Here is a 23,261-nt window from a genome sequence, read left to right as displayed (position 1 = left end):
TCTCCCAACTGTCTTCCAAGGAACACTGGTTTTATGAAATTTAACAAATGTCCCAAGAAAAATACTCTTTGGTTAAGAAACTTTGGGAATCTCTGCATATTCAATTATTCTCTTTGATATACCAGCCTTATAGGCTCTGAGAAATCCTGCAGCATACTTTATTTAACCTTAGGGTTCCCATACTTGTTGACTAAGGAAACTTTAAAATTGTTTAAAAGTATCTTAATTACAACATCATTCACACTGTGGAACATAAGGAAAATACCTAACTTAAAAATTATTTTAGGGAAACCCACCATATTACAACCTGAATTGGGTTTTCATAACTTGAGAAATATTTTCACAATCCATGAAACACCTGTCACCCTCCTACACAAACTGGGTCACCATGGCCTCTTTCAATCTCCCCCATGAAACATGAGATTTTTTAGGGCAAACTTTGGGCATTATTCACCCATAATCTATTCAGTAACTGGATGTGATAGAAAGGAAGCTATTCAGTACTCATTTCATTGCAAACAACACAAACCTAGATCAAACTAGCTTAAGAAAACAGGTATTTATTGGAAGGACATTGAAGGAAGCTTACCTCTTTGGATGTGTTAAACAGCCAGGTTTCAAGAAGGCAAAAATCAGAGAAATTGGTGGTGGGAGCATTTCAGAGACAAATATCCTTGGGCCTCCGGCCCCTCCTTTAATATCTATTTCTTTTTTTTCTTTTTAAATGTTGTTTTTGTGCTCCCAAATGTCCAATCCTCATAGTTTTACAACTAGAAAGAGAGGTGGCCATCTCCTTAGAAAAATCCCAGGGAAGAATTCTGATTAGTTTGACTCCTGGTCTGAGTGTACACAGATTGGTTCAATGAATCTGGTGCCCACTTCTGAGCCTGGATCCCAAGATTAGCAGCCTTTGTTAGAACCAAATAGCTGATTCTACTGGTTGAAATAACCCCTTAAAGAGAAAGAGGAGCTGGGTTCCAATGAAGGGAAATATTTGTGGGGCTCACATGCATGTCAACTGTAGATGGAAAGGAAGGATTGCTTGTTCTGGAGAAGGGACCATATCTAATTCTCCTCTTCCCTCATTCTCTTCGAAATCAAACTACGGATATGTTGTTGTGGAAAAAGCGTCCTGGTCAGCTGGGTTGCTGCCTTTGCATTCTACATGTGACCTGGGTCTGCTTCTCCAAAGAGGAAAGCACCTGGATCGAACTGCTTTAGCAGGTCCATTATCTTGTTTGTGATTCTGCAACTGAACACTATGCTGCTATGTCTTTTTATAAGTGGAGAGAAACTGTGTTATCACAGAAGAAATGAGCTCTTTTGTTTCTTAAGAAATTCTCTTATGGTTGGAAAAGGGGTTTTATATTTATCAACTTCCCCTTTGTGATACCCTATTCTAAATGATGTATTATTCATGGTATTTTTTCCTGTTTTAAAAATTAGGATTTATTGGATAAAGGGACATTTTACTCACATTGTTCACTGTCTTTTCTAAAGTTATTCAGCCAAACTTTAAAAAAAATTAAAAGTGCAGGTAATGTAAAAATGTATTGGTTACAAACTTAAACATTTACTGGTTATTTTCTTTAATTTTTAAATCACATTTATTCTATTACACTTGTCTTTACCCCCCTCCACCCATTCCACCCCACCCCCCCACTCCCACAGTCAATGCCCACTCTGTTGTTCATGTCCATGGGTCATTCATACATGTTCTTTGTCTAGTCCCTCCCCCTTCCTTCCACCATTGTCCTCTTTCCCTATCCCCTCTGGTCACTTTCAGTCTGCTCCATGTTTCCATGCCTGTGGTTTAATTTGTTCATTAGCTTATTTTGCTGAATAGATTCCACTTATAGGTGAGATCACATGGTATTTGTCTTTCACCAACTAGCTTATTTCACTTAGCATAATATTCTCCAGTTCCTTCCATGTTGTCACAAAAGATTAGAGTTCCATCTCTCTGTCTCTCTTTCTTTCTTCCATGCAGATTAATTTTATTTATTTTTTAAATGTCAAAGATAATTATAAAATATTAAAAAATTTAAAATCATTAGTCTCAGCAATTAAAACAACATGACATCAGCACAGAAATAATCAAGTAAGTCAATGAAATGAGCATTCTAGAGACATGTATATATCTAACAATATAATATATGATTGAATTGGCATTTCAAATCAATGGAGAAAATAAGGCTTATTCAACAAATAAGGTGCACAGACCACTATTACTTGAAATAAAAGAAGTACCGAGCCCTATTTCACATATTATACAAGAAATATTCAGCTGAGTTAAAAATCAATATGTCAAATCTAAGGACTTTTAGGAGAAAATACAAACTAATATTTTTCTTACCCTGAAGTACAACATTCAAACACAGAAGCTATGAAGTAAAATATTGACAATATGACTATATTAAACATTTAAGACTGTACAGTAATATACATATAAAAAAAGTTAAAGGACAAGTAATAGAATGGGAAAGTATTTGCCACAGATCTCAAAAAGGGTTATTAGGGGTTTTTTTTGTTGTTGTTTTTTCTTAGAAAAGTTCTAAAAACCTTTAATTGATAAATGGATAAAGAATACCAAAAAGCCATTTAAAACTTTTTAAATGTAATAGAAATAGGCAGGAAATATACAAAAACAGGTTTAGTTTCAACAAATAATAAAGGGACAATTAAATAACATATCATTGTTGCCATCCTATTAATACATTTTTAAAAATATTGGTAATATCAAGTATTGGCAACTGTGAAACGAACTGGGTATCCATAGACTCTTTATCTTCATCTTAAAGCAGTCCCTTTAGCGTATTTTGCAGTGCTGGTTTGGTGGACGTGTACTCTTTTAGTCTTCTTTTGTCTGGGAACCTCCTTATTTCACCTTCCATTTGAATTGAGAGCCTTGCTGGATAGAGCAGTCTTGATTGCTGGCCTTTCCTTTTCATTACTTGGAATACTTCTTGCCATTCCCTTTGGGCTTGTAGTGTATCTGTTCAGAAGTCAGCAGCTAGCTGTACCAGGGCTTCTTATATGTTACTATGTCTTTCTCCTTTGTTGCCTTTAGGATTCTTTCTTTGTCTTTGCTATTTGCCATTTTAATGATGATGTGCCATGGAGTGGGCCTCATTGGGTTTGAATGATGATGTGCCATGGAATGGGACGCTTTGTGCTTCCTGGACTTGTGTGACTTCTCTCCTCCAATTAGGGAAGTTTTTCATCATTACTTTTTCAAACAGGTTCTCTATTCCTTCCTCATTCTCTTCTCCTTCTGGTATCCCTATTATATGAATATTATTATGTTTCAGGTTGTCCTGCATTTCCCTAAATGCCTCTTCCTTCTTTTGGAGTCTTTTTTCATTTTCTTGCTCTTTTGGGAGCTTTTTTCTACCTTGTCCTCCAGCTTGCAGATTCAGTCCTCTGCTTCATCTAGCCTGCTTTTGATTCCTTCTACTGTGTTCTTCAATTCAGAAATTTTATTCTTCATTTCCTCTTGTCTCTTATTGATTGTTTCTATGTCCTTTCATGCTGATATAGTTTGCAGTAAGTTCCTCATAGTTCCCCTGTAGTTTTCTGTAATTCTCTCTGAGCTCACTGAGCTCATTGAGTTTCCTTAGAACCATTGCTTGGAACTCTATCTGATAGTTTACTTGCCTCTATATCATTTAGTTCTCTTTCTGGGGATTCCTGCTTTCCCTTTGAGTGAGGGATATTTCTTTGTCTTCCCATTATTTGTGAGACTCTTCTTTTTTGCTTCAGCTTCTTAAATTGATCTGTCTTGATTTCCTCACTTTGTGGTAGGAACTTCTATGGTAGGAGCCCGCTGTTTTTACTTTCTGGATCTGCCTGTGATGATGTCAGATGTTGTCCCTGTCTGACCTTAGGCAATCTGTTCGAGACTTCCAGGAATCTACTGCTTTTGGCTGCCTCCTTCAGCTATTAATCTAGTCACTCTGCACTCAGCAGGCTGGCTTAAACAACTGAAGGAGGGGCAGAGTCCCTACTGGGGGTGGGGTTATTGGGTTCTATCATTCTGCTCCCACTCATGGGAGTGGTCTCTGTCTGAGCAAAATGGCTGCTGCCATATGGGGGAGGAGTCAGCACTGGGATCCCTCTGGCTATTCTCTCCATTCTCTCCCCAAAGCCTCTATCTCCAGTCTCTCCTCAAGTGTCTCCAGACCACCCTGTGCCTCTTTTAGTCAGGGATCTATTATCTGTGGATGCCAGTCTGCACTCAGCAGACAACTTAGAAAGCACAGGGTGGGGTGGAATCCCACCTTGGAGAGGGGCTATTAGGTCCTCTGATGCTGCTGCCGCTCATGGGGAGTGGTCTCTTCCTGAGCAGGATGGCTGCTGTGGCATGGGGAATGAGTCAGCACTGAGATCCTGCTGGCTACTCTCTCAGTTCTCTCCCCAAAGCCTCCTTCCCCAGTGTCACCTGAGGTGTCTCTAGCCCACTCTGTCCCCACCTTTGCCAGACACCAGGGTAAGTGGCTGCAAATAAAAATTTGTGAATTGGCCCTTTAAAGGGTTCTTTGCATCTCTAGCTGCCTGTCTCTTGCAGTGAACAACCCTGCCACTTTACACAGCTGGCTGTTTTCTGTGTACTTTTTGGTCTCTGGTGCTGTAGGCTAGACATCCCCACTTTTGGTTTAGACCCCTCTCTTCTCGGGGGGATACAACTGGCCATTTCAATATCCTTCTGGTGCTGCCACCCATGCTCTAGTCTCTACTGTACTGCTTACCAGTTAGATTGCGCTAAAGCCGATTCTTCTGTCTCCAAGGTTACAAGGCTCCTCCCTGGCTATTGTTCAGTTGTTTGTTCCAGGTGTTTTCTCCACAATTTACTTGTAATTCCAGGTTGTTCCTGGGAGGAGGTCAGTGTGACTTCCATTCACTCTTCTGCCATCTTGATTCTATCCCATTTACTGGTATTATTCATGTTTCGATTATACAAATCAACTAAAGGTCCTTTAAAAACTGGGTTGACTTAATTAGATCTTTGGTGGACTTCATATTTATTTATATGCACTGTGTTGACTTTTTTATTTTTATTTTTATTTTTTGTCTGTCTTGCTCCTATTTTTTTATTTACCCTTTTTTAAAAAAAAAGGTTTTATTTATTTATTTTTAGAGAGAGGGGAAGAAAAGGAGAAAGAGAGGGAGAGAAACATCAATGTGTGGTTGCTTCTCACACACCCCCTACATGGGACCTGGCCAGCAACCCAGGCATGTGCCCTGACCAGGAATCAAACCAGTGACCCCCTTCATTCGCAGGTCAGGATGCAATCCAGTGAGACACGAGCCAGGGCTTTTCATTATTTTTATTGAATTTCTTGGGGTGATAGTTTCTGAGGTTAACAAAATTGCACAAGTTTCAGGTGCACAATTCTACAACATATCATCTGTACACTATATTGCGTATTCACTATCCCAAGTCAAGTCTCTCCTTCCATCACCATTTATTCTCCCTATACCTTCCTTCACCTCCTTCTACCCCATCTCCCTCCAGAAATTCCCACACTGTTGTCCATGTCCATGAATTTTCTCTTTTTTGCTTTTTTCTCTCAATCCCTCCATCCCCCCACTCAGTACTCAACCCCTCCCTCCTCACAGCCATCAGCTTGCTCTCTATGAGTCTATCTCTATTTTGCTTGATATTTCATTTTGTTCATTAGATTGTACATATGAGTAAAATTATATCATACTTGTCTTTCTCTGACTGGCTTATTTCATTTAGTCCATCCATACTGTCACAAAGGGAAAGATTTCCTTCTTTTTTATGGTCAAGTGGTATTCCACTATGTAAATGTACCACAGCTTTTTTATCCACTCACCTGCTGATGGACACTTAGGCTTCTTCCAATTCTTGGCTATTGCAAATGCTGCTGCAATGAGTATGGGGTACATATATTCTTTTGATTCAGTGTTTCAGGTTTCTTCAGATAAATTCCCAGAAGTGGGATTGCTGGGTCAAAAGACAGGTCCATTTTTAATTTTGTGAAGTAACTCCATACTACTTTCCACAGCAGCTGTACCAGTCTGAATTCCCACCAACAGTGCATGAAGGTTCTCTTTTCTCCAAATCCTTGCTAACACTTGTTTGTTGGCTTTTTGTTGATTTATTGATGATAGCCATTCTGATGTCCAGGCACAGGAAACACAAGAAAAAATAAAGAAAGGGAACTATATCAAACTAAAAAGAAAACCACAGCAAAGAAAACCATCAACAAAATGAAAAGACAGCCCATGGAATGGGACAAAACATTCAATGATACATCTGCTAAGGGGCTAATATACAAAATTTATAAAGAACTTACAAAACTCAACACCAAATAGAATAATGAAATTTAAAAAAATAGGCAAGAGACCTGAATTGACTTCTTCAAAGAGGACATACAGATGGCTCATAGACATATGAAAAGATGCTCAATGTCACGTATCATCAGAAAAGTGCAAATTAAAACCACAATGAGATATCATCTCACACCTGTCAGAATGGCTGTGCTGACTTAATAAATTTAAAATAAGTGTCATGAAGAACATTTTTTTTTTGTAGCTATGCTCCTTATAAAGTCTTCCTTTACCCACATATATCTCTGTGCAGTTCCATCCATCCATCACTCAGTCTGTCTGCTGTCTACCCACATATCTACCTACTTGCCTACCTACTGAGATAGTCTTTTTATCTTGTAGCCATGGCTAAGTGGATTCCTATAATCAGTACATGTGAGGGACCGTGATCATTCAGAATAAGGAGATGGCAACCATACCTCATGGTTCTTACACTTGAGGAACGTGGGTGGATTCTGGCTCAGTGTTGCTTAGCTGCCTTACATTAAGGACCAAAAGTGGAGACACTCAAGTGACAGAAATAGACCGACAGACCAAGTGTGCATCACTGTGCCCTGGAAATGATTCCCTAAGAATCACTGAAATAAAATCTATTATCCAATCTGAATGCCTCTGTCCCCCAAATCCACTGGGATGCACTCATCAACCACAACATCTGCAGGATCTTCAGAATCCCAGCTTTCTTCTCACCAACTCTGCAGATTCTTATTTATTAACATTTCTTCTGACTCAGGTTCCTAAACTGGGTCATGTTAGCAGCACAGAACAGGAGGAAAATGTTGGACTCCCCAGTGAACAATCGCTTGTAGAAGTCTTTTTTAAAAATAAAACACTGTTCTCATGCACACAAACTCCCCATTGAACAGGACGGCACCCACAGAATCAAGCATGTTCTTACTAAGCCCCTGTCCCTTCCCATCCTGTACCCCAAGCTAACACATACAGTTGCTTTTTTTGTTTTAAAATATTTATGTCTTGATAAAAAATTTGTGATTTTTTTGCTCTCAGGATAGAACTATGACCTATATTTTACACTATTTGTAGCTTATTCCATGTATCTTTGAAAGTTCTAATTGTTTCCAACAAGTAATATACAAATACCTGTTATCCCAAAGAGCCTATTTTCAAGATGAGGTCTTTTAGTCCAGTGTCTGGGCATTATTTTTCTTTGCCTTCAAGATGAAGATCCAACATTCAGTAGCTAATGTTCAAAGGGTATTTACTACATGCCAGATATTGCTTTACAAACTGTCAAGGACCCAACAGTGAATATAGTCTATTGTCAGAATGTTAAAATGCAGTGTCATGAAGAGAAGTGACCTGGGAGGTACAGAGCGCTGTGAACCAGAGGACTCACACCTAACTCACACTTCAGTGACCAGGAAGGCTTCCCAGAGGAGGTGACTCCAAGTTGAGATTCAAAGAGCAAGCAGGAGTTAGCCTAGTAAGTAGGGGCCAACAGAAGGGAGAGGCATGACAATCACTGGTGGCTAAGTGGTGCAGTTGGGAGGCAGAGCTTCCCCGCAGCCTAATAGATTTTTTTTTAAAGATAGATAAATTGGACAAGAGTGAAGAGAAGGGTCCTTAGTAGGCACAGAGGGAGATATAAGTGGGGCCATTTCTAGAAGGATTTGTAGGCCATATTATATCTGCTCTTGCAGCAAACCCTTGAAAAACTTTCCAAAGGGGTATGCTCCCTCTGGCTGCTTATGAAGAATGGATTGCAGGGTGAAGGCAAGATGAGGGACAAGGCAGCAATCTTGATAGCCAGGGCAGCAATGAGCAACTAGTACAAGGGCAGAGGCTTTGAGGACGGGGAGATTTCAGACTTGGGAGGGGGGAATGCAGTATTTGGTGACTGGTAGGAAGGAGGAACAAAGGAGACAAGGATAACCCAGGTTCCTTAGGTAAAGGCATGTCAGTCACAGAGGTGATGATAGAGGAAGAGGAAGCAGTCTAGAGAAAAACCATGTCCCTGGGAAAGTCCATACATATATGTGGGAGGTATTGAGTGACATACCATATTGAGTGACACAGGATGAACAAGATCATGCTATGGTGACAGCCTAAACAACCCCAGAAACAAAGGTGGCTCACACTGCCCGACCACCACAAGATGACTGTGGCTCTTTCCCATATTGTCTTATGAACTGGGGTTCAGGCAGACACGGCAGCCTCTGTCTAGAATATAACCCAAGAAATGACTGAGAAAAAGATAGGGTGAACCTTGGCTGACTCTCAAGTGACACATTTTACTTTTACTCATTTCATTAGCCAATACCAGTCACATGGCTCACCAGAGTTAAATGGGGGTAGAGATGTACAAATCTCTCATTGGGATGGTCACAGGGAAAGATGAAGAGATAGTTATACAATCCATGACACCTAGGAGAAGTGGCTAGAGATCCATTCCTAATACCAGCTAAGATGACAAAACAAAACAAAAACTGGTTTTTCTCATTCCCAGTTGGTGAATATTTTTAGGTGCCAGCATTTTAGTATGCTTGCTTCAAAGGGGCAAATTAAAGGGTGAAAAGGGCATAAAATACCCAGGTTATGGCGTATATCTCTGCAGCCTAAGCAAGTCCATTGCCCCTCTGGATTGGTGTTTCCCCATGAGACAAATGAAGGTGTTAGATATACAGGCCCTTTAAAAGTTCCTTCCAGTTTTAGGGTATAATGGTTCTGACCTACACTCTACCTGTAATCTGAATATCTGATTCTCAGGCTTTTTACCTTTTCAGCAGCAAAGACAAGGGTCTCTCTCATTCCTACATGGTCACACTGCAGCAATCAAGATTAAAAGGGGCCCTAAGGACTCTGTGATTCTTGGGATGTACATTCCTAATTTATCACTGCCATGGAAAGGTCTGCCTTCACCACCTGATCTCACCTGCTGCATCACATCAGGAACAAATCCATAATGCTTGATCTACTTCTTAACCCTTCCCTGTGGGAAGAACATATACTACCTTGTCTCTGGCTCGTTAGTTCATGCACTCACAAGGAGGCCAAAGGGTAGGCACTGGAACCCTACCCATACGATTCCAGGTCATTATGCTTCACTCAATCTACCTTTATCTTGGCTGATTTAAGAACCATGGCTGCCATAGCACCCCCTTCTGCTTTAATTTCTGTCCCTTGAAGCTCATCTAGGAACAATAATGCATTCCAATTTCCATGTGCCTGGGTTGCAAATCCTTTCAAGATATAATCAGCCAAATATAAGAATTTTTATATCTAAGGCTGTCAACATGGCTACACACCTACTACCCAACCTATATAATTAAAAATGAACACTTTAAAGACACATATATGCACATTATCATCTTGACATAGAAAAATTTGAGATAAAAAATTCCAGAAGGCATTGAATATAAAGACACAGGCAGAGGAAATGGGGGTGGCAGGTAGGAAAAGGAGAAGGGACTTTGCTTTAAGGATTACACTGACTAAGTTAGCCTTATGATTTAAATTCCACTCTGCATAATGCAACTTGGTTTACTGTTAATCTGTTAAATTGAGGAAATAGCATTATACTAGTTTCACTGGGCCTAAATTTAAGTGGCCCAAATGAATGTAAAAGTACTTCCAACAGCAGTCCCTCAAAGTCTATTTCACAACTACCTTCTGCTGGAAGGTGTTCTGCAGTGTTCCCCTCCAAAACATTGGTATGAAGCTGCAGAACTCAGCTTTGGCCCTGTGATGGACAGACTTTATTATGATCCCAAATAACCCTGCCTGTTGGTTTTTATGCACTTGTGTAATCCTCTCCCACTGAGTCCTGGGCAGGACTTACTTCTAATCAACAGTATATGGCAAAAATGATAGGATGTCACTTCCATAATTGTTATCTACTATTGTAGCTTCCATATTGCTAGTAGCTCTCTCATTGCTTGCATCGATGATGTAAGCTACCATGTTTTGGTCTGCTCTATAAAGAGAACCACACGTGAAGGAACTGACAGCCAACAAAGAACTGAGACCAGTTGTCCAACAGTGAGTATGAATTTTGCTGGCAACTTGAATGAGCTTGAAAGTGGATTCTTCCCCAGATGAGCATTCAGATGAGACTCAATCCCTGGCTGACACCTTGATTGTAGCCTGTGAGAGACCCTGAAGCTCCAACTAAGCTATGCCATATTTCTGATCTATAGAAACTGAAATAAATGTGTGTTAAGTTCATGGTAACTTGTTATGCAGCAATAGGAAACTAATATAGATCCCACAGTGGCTTTGAAAAAGCTGAAAGTGTGCTAGAAAAAGGATTTTCATGTACAGTAAAGAACAATTTCCTTGCACTTGCCTAATAGATGCATTCCTTAGGGAAAAAAGTATATTTTAAAACTTTGGGGAAAATGTTTTATACTTTATATGTAAATTAGAGTCAAGTACAAGGCTTGGGTAGGTATAAATGGTATTTGAAGTTTAATGAAATTCTGAGTGACATCTGGAAGTCTTGTAGGAATTGGGCCTTTTTAGTGCATGAAATCATCCATGGTGTTCCGGACATTTAGCATTCCTGACTCTCACTTACTGCATGGAAATCACTTCACCCTGCAATGACCAAAAGCAGTCCTGAGGGTTTCCAACAAAGCCTTTTGGGAGCAGTCCAACACCTCTGGAAACCCTAAAGAGGTACCTCATTCTGGGAGAGAACAAAGTCCTCCTCCTTGAAAGGGTCCAAGTACAGACACAGGCAGGAGGCAGCTCAAGTGAAGAGGTGCGAGCAAGGATCACAAGCATGCAGTTCCCTTTCCAGAGGTCTGATCCCCAGGACCATAGACTCTGGAGTCAACAGCCTGTGAATGACCATGCCCCTGTTTCTCACTTACAGAGGGGAAATGTGCAAGGGCTACCTAAGCAGCACCAAGCTTTATAGTCTTCATTTGTAGGAAGAGAGTTTCAAAAGTTCCATCACAAGCTTGTTGGAGATAGTGTGCTACAGAACCAAGCATAGTGCCCTGCCTGAAGTATATGCTTCAGTACATTGTCCTGCCTTTATTTCTCAAGTTCAAGGTTTTGTCTGCAGAGCCCAGAAATCCCATGCTTTTTTCAATAAACAGGCTCATGTGGCTCTTTGTCTCAGTGCTTGGCCAAATGAAACCAGTAAACAAAACTTGATGTGAAATATGACCTATCTATGTCATTACAGACTTCAAATGTCCCACATCCAGTGTTTGGTCCTTCTATGATATTAACAGAATGATGTCTCCTTCCCCCTGTTCTCTAGAGAGGCAGGATAGAGTAGTGGTTAGACAGGAAATAAAGTCTGACTCTTGGTTGAAATCCAGCTCAGTCCCCTACTATCTCTTCCTTGAACAAATTTCTTGACTTTTGATCTTCCATTTCCTCACTTTCAAAATGGGAATGATAATGGTATTCATTTCATAGGATTGTTTCAAGAATTTTAAAAAAAGGTAACTTATGAAAATTCTTGGAATAGCACTTCAATATCTGGTTCATACTAAGAACTCAATAAGAAATGGCTGATGCTACCATTGTTACTATTTTTACTACCTCTATACTGCCACTACTATCAATTCATCTCACTGCTATTAGCAGCCTATATTGGAAAGGCTATAGAGCATAGTGATTTAAAGTGTCATCTCTGAGGTCAGTTCCTGGGTTTTCCACTTATTAGCTGTGTACTCTTTGGGCAACTTTAACTGTCTGGTATGAATTTCTCCCCCTGCCCCTCAATCATTCGGTCCCTAAGTTTGATATTTTTTGGATATTTCAGTTATTGGCAAATGTTGCTTTGAAAAGTACCATGTAACTGCTTTCACTATTTGTTAAAATAGGTCTTAGAAGCATATACTATGTTCATGGATTAGAATAATTAACATCATCAAAATGTCCATACTGCTCAAAACAATCTAGAGATTCAATACAATTCCTATTAGACTACTAATGACATATTTCATAAATCTAGAACAAATTTTCCAAAAATATATATATGAAACCAAAAGAGACACTGAATAGCCTCAGCAATATTGACAAAGAGGAACAAAGTTGGAGGTATCACAACACCTGATATCAAGCTATACTATAAGACCACAGTAATCAAAACAGCCTGGTAATGGCATAAGAATAGGCATATAGATCAATGGAGCAGAAAAAAGAACCCAGAAATCAACCCACATCTTTATAGTCAATTAATATTTGACAAAGGAGACAAAAGCATACAATGGAGTAGACAGAGTCCCTTCAATGAATGGTGTTGAGAAAATTGGACAGTTACATGCAAAAAAAATGAAACTGACCACCAACTTACATCATATACAAGGATAGACTCAATGGATAAGAGACAAATGTAAGTCATGAAACCATAAAAGTCCTAGAAGAAAATGAAGGTAGTAAAACCTCAGACATATCTTATAGCAATATTTTTGCTGATATATCTCCTCAGGTAAGGGAAATGAAAAAGTAAAAAAATGGGACTACATTAAATTAAAAATGTTCTGCACAGCAAAAAAGAAAAAAATCAACAAAATGAAAAGGGAACTCACTGTATGGGAGAACACATTTGTCAATGATACACCTGATAAGAGGTTACTTTCCAAAATATATGAAGAATTTATACAACACAATACCAGGAAAACAAACAATGCAATTGAAAAAAGGGGCAAAGGACTTAAATAGACATTTCTCTGAAGAGGACATATAGATGGCCAATAGATATATGAAAAGATGCTCAGTGTCACTAATCATCAAAGAGCAGCAAATTCAAACCATGATGAGATATGAACTCACAGCTGCCTGAATAGCTATCATCAATAAATCAACAGAAAACAAGTGCTGGGGATGATGCAGAGAAAATAGAATCCTAGTGCACTGCTGGTGGGAATGCAGACTAGTACAGCCATTGTGGAAAACAGTATGGAATTTCCTCAAAAAAATTAAAAATGGAACTGCCTTATGACTCAGGGATTCCACTTCTGGCAATACATCCTAAGAATCCCAAAACACTAACCAGGAAGAATATATGCACTCGAATGTTAATAGCAGCATTATTTACAATAGCCAAGATCTGGAAACAGTCAAAGTGCCAATCAGCAAATGAGTGGATAAAAAAGCAATGGTACTCTTACATAATGAAATACTATGTGGATGTAAAAAAACAAAGAATTTTACCTTGTGCAACAGCATGGAGATCGTTATGCTAAGTGAAATAAGCCATACCATATGAAAGACATACCATATGAGCTCACCTATATGTGGAATCTAACTAAGAAAATAAACTGACAAACAAAATAGAGCCAGAGGCATGGATACATGGAAGAGACTGACATTTGTCTGAGGGGAGAGGAAAGGGTAAACAGAATGAAAGAAGGGGAAGGGATTAGCTGAAGGACATATATACACAACCCATGGACATAGGCAACAATGTGGTGATGGCCAGAGGGAAGACAGGGAAGGCTGGGTAGAGATGGGCCAAGGAGAGGAACACAGGGACATCTGTAATCATGTCAATAATAAAAATAAAGAAAAGAAAAAAATTAAAAAATAAGTCTTTATCACTAGGATAATTGTGATCAAATGAAAGAAAAATCTCTGAAAATATTTGAAGAGTAATCATAAAAATGCAACGTGACCCTGACATGCAGTGGCCTCTAGAATGTGAGAAGAGAGAGATTGCCTTCCTTTGAAAGTGGATTGGATCTCAGTATACCCAGAGCCTGGAATTAGGTGGAATCCATCATTTTGTCCTCACCTGAGTTCATGGACCTTGTACAAGGCCAAAAAGATACTGCTTTAAACTGGATTATTTTCTTAGCCATACTCCTTAAAGCAGGATTCAAGAGATTCTGGGAAATACACACTCATCTTTCTTTTGGGAGTAAAAGCATTAATGATTAAGTTCAGGTTGAAATTTTAAAATTTTTTGTAACATTTGGTGAAAATTAACATAGTTTTCTACTTGCAACATATAGCCTCTCCCCAGGATCTGGTTTCCTGAGGGAAATGGTTGGTGCTTTTCAGCAGCTATTGAAAGGAAGAACCAGGTAAGTAAAAAATGTGCATGCTTCTGCATCCCTATTTTCTTTTGCACAAGAAACACGCATCAATTGGATGAAATAATAGCTATTCAGTTGGTCATTCCCTTATGACTGGAAGCCATTTGGAGCTCAGTCATGCTTATGGTAGCTGATATTGACTATGTGTAGAAATATCTGAAATGAGATGCTTTACCACTGACATCTTTCACTCATAATTACTGCAAAGTCTGTCTGCCTAGGCCTAGTCAATGACCAGTCAATATTCCCATTATAAGCTGGAGCAGGGTGAATGGCTAGGGCAGAAACACAGAGCAGTCATATACTCAATGGATCCCACAGGTCCAGACAGCAGAGCTGGCCAAAGAGGGCCTGAGGACCCGCTGTTGCCACGGGAGTGGGCAGGCACAGTTGAATGCTTTTGTGCAGCCTGTGTTCCATGAGGCTGAAAATACATCTCTTCACAAGGACACATGCAAAGTATAAACTTCTATACAGAAGTGACTCATTCTTCTCTGAACAGACATGGTGCCAAGCTTATTGAGGTTGTTTTTGGATTTTGGTGGCACTACCTACCTCATTGTAGAATACATTTTAAATGGCCATTCATAACACCCAGCCAATAAAAAAAAGTGAAATTAGAAAGTAGAATATGTACAAGTACTGCTCACTGCAAAAGAAGATATCTCAGCTTTGGCCTTGGTACTGAAACCCTGCTATGTCATGGAGAGGCATCAGGGATGGTGAATTAACATGAAATGTCTTCTAAATGTTAGAGAATGGTTTGGCCTCCCAAGGGCAGCTTGGATAGGATTTGCTTGCATTGTAATCCAATTTGGCAATGTCGGCTTTGACAGCGTGAGCCCGTCCTGAGCTTGAGTTCTGAATTCTCCCACAAATCCTGTAAGTCAACCAATGTCAGATGTTGTATATACTTGGCACAGGGTGCTGAGAGAAATTTTCTTTTAAATCACCATTGTTAAAGGCTCATCCACTGCAAGCAACTACAGAACACCAGAGTTTTTGGTTTTTGGGCTATCCCTGCTCCCAGTGTTTCACAGATAATCCTTTTAGACCCCATTAATTTGGGCCAGGATGACTCTGACTACCTTAAATTAATTTAGGTAATTTTCCTGACGCTCTACTATCACACAGAAATGAGTATTAATTCACTGCTAATTTAGTGTTCTAACCCTTAATTAGCCATAAACCCTGTTTGAAACAGATGATAATGAAAGCTCAGCACACTTTTATCCAAAATAAAGCCACATGTACACAGAGATGTACAATGTACACCTTCATCTCTCCACTTAATATGTTTTGGAAATATGCTACCTGGATATTTCCTTAAATACATTAGTATTCAACTTAAATGGTACTGTTATAGTGCAACTCCCTAAGAAGCCAATAGACTTGGAGATGAATGGCCAGCTCGATAAGTCCTCAGAAAAAGCCCACAGAGCTTTTCAGGTTCAGGGAAACTTGGGGAGCTGCAAGTATTAATAAAATTGCTTTTCTCTAATGGTGGAGTCAATGGAGTATTCTATAAAAGATATTTTTATTTAATCCTCATGAACCTCTAAAAGTAGTATCTAGTTTTGTCTTTTTCTAATTATATTGTATTGATTATGATATTACAGTTGTCCCAAATTTCCCCATTTTCCCCCCTTTACACAGCAGCCCCCACTCCCTGAGGCAATCACCCCACCATTGTTCATGGCCATGGGACATGTGTATAAGCTCTTAGGATACTCCATTGTCCTATACTGAACCTTACAGCCCCCTGGCTTTTCTGTAACTACCTGTTTGTACTTTTTAATCTCCTTACTTCTTTACCTATCCCCCTGTACTCGCATACCATCAGGCAACCATCAAAACACCCTCCATATCCATAATTCTGTCTCTGTTATTCTTGTTTGCTTTGTTTGCTTTTTACATTCAATTGTTGATAGATATGTATTTTTTTCACAGTTTTGATCTTCTTATTTTTCTTATATAAGTCCCTTTAACATTTCATATAATAAGCGTGATGATGAATTCCTTTAGTTTTTTTCTTGTCTGGGAAGTTCTTTATCTGCCCTTTTATACTAAGTGATTATCTTTCCTCAGTAGAGCAATCTTGACTATAGGTCTCTCTTTCCCTGCTTTTCATTGAATATTTCTTGCCAATAACCTTCTAGCTTGCAAAATTTCTTCTGAGAAATCAGCTGATAGTCTTATGGGAACTCTACTGTAGGTAACTAACTTCTTTTCTCTGGCTGCTTTTAAGATTCTTTCTTTATCTTTAATCCTTTGGCATTTTAATTATGATGTGTCTTGGAGTGGGCTTTTTTGCATCCTTCTTGTTTGGGGTTCTCTGTGCTTCCTGGACTTTGCATGTCTATTTCCTTCACCAAATTAGGGAAGTTTTCTTTCATTGTTTTTTTCCAAATAGATTTCCAGTTTCTTGCTCTTTCTCTTCTCCTTCTGGTACCCCTATAATGCCAATGTTGGAATGCTTGACGTTGTCCCCACAGGCTGCTTATACTATCCTCATTGTTTTGGATTTTTTTTTCTTCTTTTTCTGATTGGTTGTTTTTTTTTTTCCTCCTTATGTTCCAAATCATTGATTTAATTCTCAGCTTCATCCATTCTACTGCTGTTTCCTTGTGAATTGTTCTTTATTGCAGTTACTGTGTCTTCTGTTTCTGACTGGATCTTTTTTACACTGTTGTGGTCCTCACTAAGTTCCTTGAACATCCTTATAACCAGTGTTTTGATCTAGGCATCTGAAAAATTGCTTATCTCCATTTTGTTTAGTTCTTTTTCTGGAGTTTGGATCTTTTTTTTTTTCATTTGGGCCATGTTTCTTTGTCTCCTTGTTTTGGCAACCTCCCTGTTTGTTTCTATGCATTATGTAGAGCTGCTATGACTGCCTTGTCTTGATAGCATGGCCTTATGTAGCAGGTGTCCTATAGAGTCCAGCAGCACAGCCTCCCCTATCACCCAAGCTGGGTACTCAAGGTGCACCATTCATGTGGGCTGAGTACATCCCCTTCTTGTAGTTGAGCCTTGACTGCTATTGGTGGGTCAATGGGAGGGATTTACCCAGGCCAGTCAGCTGCAAGGACTTGACGTGACCACTGACTGACCTCTACCATCTGTAGAGGATCAGCTGTGCAGGGGCAGGGTAGTTGTGCTCCAATGTAGTTGCTGTCCACTGGGTGTGCAGGCTCTGGGGTTGCCCGGGTTGTACAGGCCAAGGTCAGCCCCCACTTGTGCTCTGCTCAGGGCCACCCTGCATAAGCTAAAAAGCAATCTGAGGTGGCTTCTACTTATGCTGGGCTTGGAGATTTTCAGGTGAAGCCAAGCTATGAATCTAGGCTGACTGCTGTTAGTGCCAGGCCTGGGGCCACTTAGCAAAACATACTGAGGCTGGAGGTTTACTGAGGCTGGCTGTTGCTTGTTTCATGGGATTTAGGAAGTTGTGAAGCATGAGCCAAGACCAACCATTCATATGCAAAAGTCATGGTTAACATTTTGAGTGGGCCCATAAATTGGGTGGAATGAAGTCTCAAGGGATCTCCCTTGACAGGACAAACAGTGTTAGCCAGATAATGGAGTCAGATATGGCACCTGCCTGCCGGCTCTGTGGTTCTCTCGGGCAAATACTCAGAAAAGAGACAATGGCCTCTGCCCACCTTTCTGTCTGGGAGAAAGCTGTCCCCCACCTCCGGCCCTGATGTCAGATACTTCAGTTTCTCCCTGTGTGCTACTGGTGCTTATCAAGGTGCAATACCAGTGCTGAAGCTGGTAGGGACTGAGTTTAAGTCCACATGTGGGTTCTTTTAGGGGAACTGCTTGGGAGTTTAGAAGCTTTTTCCACCAACTCAATCCCCACTGGTTTTTGCAGCCATAATTAATGGGGACTTATCTTCCTGGCACTGGAATCCTGGGGTGGGGGACCTGGTGTGAGGCTGGGATTTCTTGCTCCTAAGATATCTCTCCCAAATTTTTATCCACCACACATGGATGTGGGACCAGCCTGTTCTGAATTTCTGCCCCTCCTACCAGTCTGAATGGATGTGGTTTCTTTAATTCTGTAGTTGTTAGACTGATATTCAACTTGATTTTTGACGGTCCTGAGTGATGGTTGTTCTATATTTTAGTTGTGATTTTGATGTGGTTGTGTGAGGAGATGAGCCACGTTTACCTATGCTACCACATTAATTCCTTCCATTACTGAAGTGTCTAGGGTTCAGAGATGTCCTTCCATCTGTCCCTCTCTCTATCCATCCATCCATCCATCAAGTATCTGAGTGCCTACTGTGGGAAAGCTCTCTCCTGATGGATGGGAAAATAGTAGTGACAAAACAGACAAAGCCACTGCCCTCACAGGCATTTACAATCTAGAGAAATTAAATCATTTGCTGAAAGTTATACACTCAAGCAGGGACATGGCCAGAATTCCAAGTCATGAGTCTTGTTCTTAACAAGTACAATATGTTGCCCTATATGACAGGAAATGATTTTGGATTATCTAAAAATTTTTTACCTAGCATTTAATGTTTGCTTTATCCTAAAGAGACACTGGGTTTTGCTATGCCACAGTCCAGCTCTTCTATTAAGGCAAGCCATTCTCTCTCTCTCTCTATCTCTCTCTCTCTCTTTTTCTCTCTCTCCCCCCACCCTCATTACTAAAGCCTTAAACTTATGGAGGGGCAGGCAGAAATTAATTCTTAATGACAAACTATTGCAGACTTTTTCAATTCAACATCTATTTTCTTTCATTACTACCAGAACCACAACCTTGCTTGGGGCAGCAAATGTTCCTAATTAAAACAGACAGTTTCCCAAGCCTGCATGTACTAATAATGCTCATGTGACTGAATTCTAGCCAATGAGGTATAATAGTAGATCCACTGGAGCTTCTAGAAGAGTTTTGTTTTCCAAGTAAAGGAAAAAAAAAACGATGGGAGAGAGGTTCACTTTGCCCCCACTTTCTGCCCTTGCTCTTCTTTCTACCAGAGCATGGTCATGGCTCTTGAAGGGGTGGGAGCGTCTTGCAACTGTGAAGATTAGAGTCATGAGCTCAGAGTGACAGGACAAGAATGTGGAGGGAGTGTTAGCCAATTTATTCCATCAACCATACAACCCTTATGGGGTTTTTCCTTGTGCATGAGAAAACTATACTACAATTTGGTTAAGCCATTGAAGTAAGGTGTTTAAACATGCAACTGACTACAATCCATTATTATACAAGTACAAAACATACTCTTTTATTTTTTTCATTTTTAAATTATACTTTTCCTTTGCCATTAGTCCTTTGTGACATCTCCTTCCCTGAAATCATCACATACTTTGTTAAGTGAAATAAGCTAGTCAGAGAAAAATGAATACCATATGATTTCACTCATCTGTGGAATCTAAGGAACAAACTGAACTTACAAGCAAAATAAAGACAAATTCAATGTTGCATAATCAGCACCTCTACATCATCTTCACCTGCTCTTGAGCACTTTGTATGGTTTAAGGCACTACTCTAAGTTTTATTACATTGTATCATTTATTCCTCTTAGGAAACCTATGAGGGAGGTCTAATTGTCTCATTTATAGATAAGGAAGCTGAGGCTCAGTATGGCTAGGCAACTTCTCCAAGGTCACTCAGCTAGAATAAGGTGAAGCTTGTATTTAAACATGGCTTCAAAGCCTTGCTCATGAGTCTAGTCCTATGAAACCACGTAAAATAACACTTGCTGGTATTTGAAAACTACTATTGTATTGATATTTAGTACAATAATGATCCCAAGGACAAAAATTAAGATGAATCTGTATTTCTAATACCTTTAGACTCCTTGTTTCAAACAAACATTCTTCCCAATATTATTCAAGCCTAACAATTTCCAATTCCTCTCCTTTCTGCTTTCAACCTCAAATATTATGACAAAGTGTGAAAAACATACCTCCAGGCTCTGAGCATATCCTGAACACAAATAAAGCCTATTTGCCCACCATCCTCATATCCAACAGTGACGTTTGCAGTTACTAAAAGCCTAGTCAAGGAGCCCTCTCTCCCCTGAACTTATTTTAACCATATCAAGGTGGAGACTGGAATTGGGACACATAATAAAGGATGAGGATTTTAGAAGCATGTGCTAGTTCAGGAAAGGGCATCATATGGCTGTCAAGTGAGAAAGACTCAGAACAGATATCACCCAGCTTATTCTCCCTGCCTTTGCCTATCTCTCTCTGCTGAGATGTCTTTCTTCACAGCAGCAAACCTGCCATCCACATCCCCTTGGGCACAGACTCCAGCTTTTTTCCCCTCTTTCATATGCTAATCCTCTACAACCATTTGGGATTTTTTTCTTCTTTGAAGCCATTTGACATTTAATCAGAGAGCATTTTATCATTTGTTTACCTTGTTCAAGATTAAACCCATATTTTACACACACTCCTTTGGGCCTGTCCCACTTGGTCTCTACCCTGTGCACATTACACCTGGTTCAGCTTTCGGGCCTTCTGCAGATGTCTGCACTACCTGTCTGGCACAAAGTCCCTTCTTTCTTTGTTTAGTTTACTAGGAGATGTGTTCACAGGGCCAGATTTAAATGTTTAGCTGTTCAAAGCACTGGAAAGATTGTGGGTCTTACTCCCTCATCCAAATCCTGCTTACATGTAGTTATAAATTAAACCAATATCACAGCATAAAGTAAGCATAAGTACAACTGATATTTTTCTGATTATGATGATGATGTTCACTCTTTTATCTGAAATATGTTTAAATAATTATGCACATACACACATATGTACATCTGTGTATACATACAGACACGTGTGTGTTTCTCTGTCTATCTATGTTCTGCTGGTACACTAATCCCATACTCGAGCTGTCAATCTGCCAGGTGGACAACCCAGCACTGGGTGCTCAAATTCTTACATTGGGCTATTTTATTTCTTACATGAGAGAAAGCTTCATTTTCAAGTTTATTGATCCCAAACAAAGAAAAACATAAAAATTAGAGGGAAAAAGACTTTCCCAAGGAGAAGTATACTATTTAAAGGGAATAGGAATTAGGTGCCTGAAACATTGTTACACCCAACCAAGAAACACCATTACTATTGGCAGCATGTGATAGCAATATTTCACTTTCAACTCACATTTGCTTCTTTGAAAAGCCTGTCTATATTTTCTATCCATGTTATTAGATGATATGTCTATATAATTATCTTGCCCAATCCATACTCAATTAAATACTTAAATACATGAATTTTAACTGATTGATGATGGGCATGAAAAAACACACTTTCAATTTTCAGATTCCAAATATTAAGACAAAATTTAACTTGAACAATTTAAATGATGTCAACTATAATCAGAATAAATAGTTTCTAACTAGATTTTTTTTGTTCTTGAAAATTAGAACATTACAGAAAAGTACTAAGAAAGGAGTAGCATTCACCCTTATTCCTGGGACTCAAAATCTGTCATTTTAAATTTCATATACCTGTTCTTTTGTATACACACTGTTAAAATAATTATGACAGTTACATAGAAACATATTCCCCTTTAAAGAAATATTAGAACATTACAGATAAAGCTAATGGCTCTTTTCTACCATCCCTGGTACTATCTCCACCCATCTTCTTTGAATTTCTTTCTCTCCCTCTATTCCAAAGTATCAGCTATAATCATTTTTATATGTAGTCTTCAAGTCCTTTAAAAAAAACCCTTTTAAGTATTAATTTTTGTATTCTTCAAGTTCTGATTTTACTCAGGTATAGAATTAGTCATTTTGCTTTTGTTCCTTACCTGAGGATGTGTTCATTGATGTTAAAGAAAGGAAGGGAGACAGAGAGAGAGATAGAAACATCAATGTAAGAGAGAAACATAGTCTGTTGCCTCCCCATATGTTCCTAATCAGGGATCAAACCCACAGCCGCGGTATGTGTCCTGATTGAGGATCGAACCTGCAGCCTTTTTGTGTATGGGCCAATGCTCCAACCAACTGAATCACCTGGCCAGGGCAGAGAATTACTGAATTTTGTCATGTATAATGCACACTCATGTTTTTATGTGCACTATGCATGGGATTACTATGCCCTTTATTATACCCATGGTATGTAATCATTATACTCATATATAATGTGCATCCTTATTTTTCCCTCAAAAACTTAGTTAAAAAATGTGCATTAGACATGGCAAAATATGGTAGTCTTCAAAGAACTCTTCAGAGAGGCCATGTGATCATTTCAATAGATGCAGTAAAAGCTTCTGACACAATTCAATACCTATTATTGAATTAAATAAAAATCTTTTAGCAAGCTAGAAATAAAAGTGACCTTCTTTAGCCAGAAAAGGGAAATCAACAAATATCCTAGACTGAAAAAGTATATTTAATGATGAAACATTAGAATAGCTTTCAAAGCTAAGAAAAAGCAGCTGTCATCATATCTGTTCAATAAATTCGGCCAGTGATTCCAGAGAATCTATAGACACAGAACTAATAAAACTGTTTAGCAAGTGTTCTGGATATGAGTTGGGTATAAATTAGAACTATTTATGTTCTTTTGTACTAGTGTAATAAATTTAAAATGTTATCTTTTAAGTGCCATGTATAATGACAATCTAAACTATACCATTTCAAAAAAAAAAGCGTGCAATAATATATGGAGGAAATTATAAAATATATGTAAAATGTTTATATATAAAAACAAAAGAATATGTAAAATATGACTCACATAACAGGAGACATACACCATCATGCTGGTAAATGGGAAGATACGATTATAAAAGTGACCATTTTGCTCATATTAATCTATAAATTCAGAAAAGCATAAATTAATATCTTAATAGTGTTTTTGGTGGATCTTGACAAAATCATCAAGTTTCACAATATGCTTAAAATTCATACAAAGCATTAA

The sequence above is a fragment of the Pteronotus mesoamericanus genome, unplaced genomic scaffold, assembly GCF_021234165.1.
Source record: "Pteronotus mesoamericanus isolate MK-2021 breed Mesoamerican mustached bat unplaced genomic scaffold, CSHL_Meso_final scaffold_54, whole genome shotgun sequence".
Classification (NCBI taxonomy): Eukaryota; Metazoa; Chordata; class Mammalia; order Chiroptera; family Mormoopidae; genus Pteronotus; species Pteronotus mesoamericanus.
The sequence above is the reverse complement of the archived record's forward strand: the minus strand, read 5'-3'. Positions refer to the sequence as shown.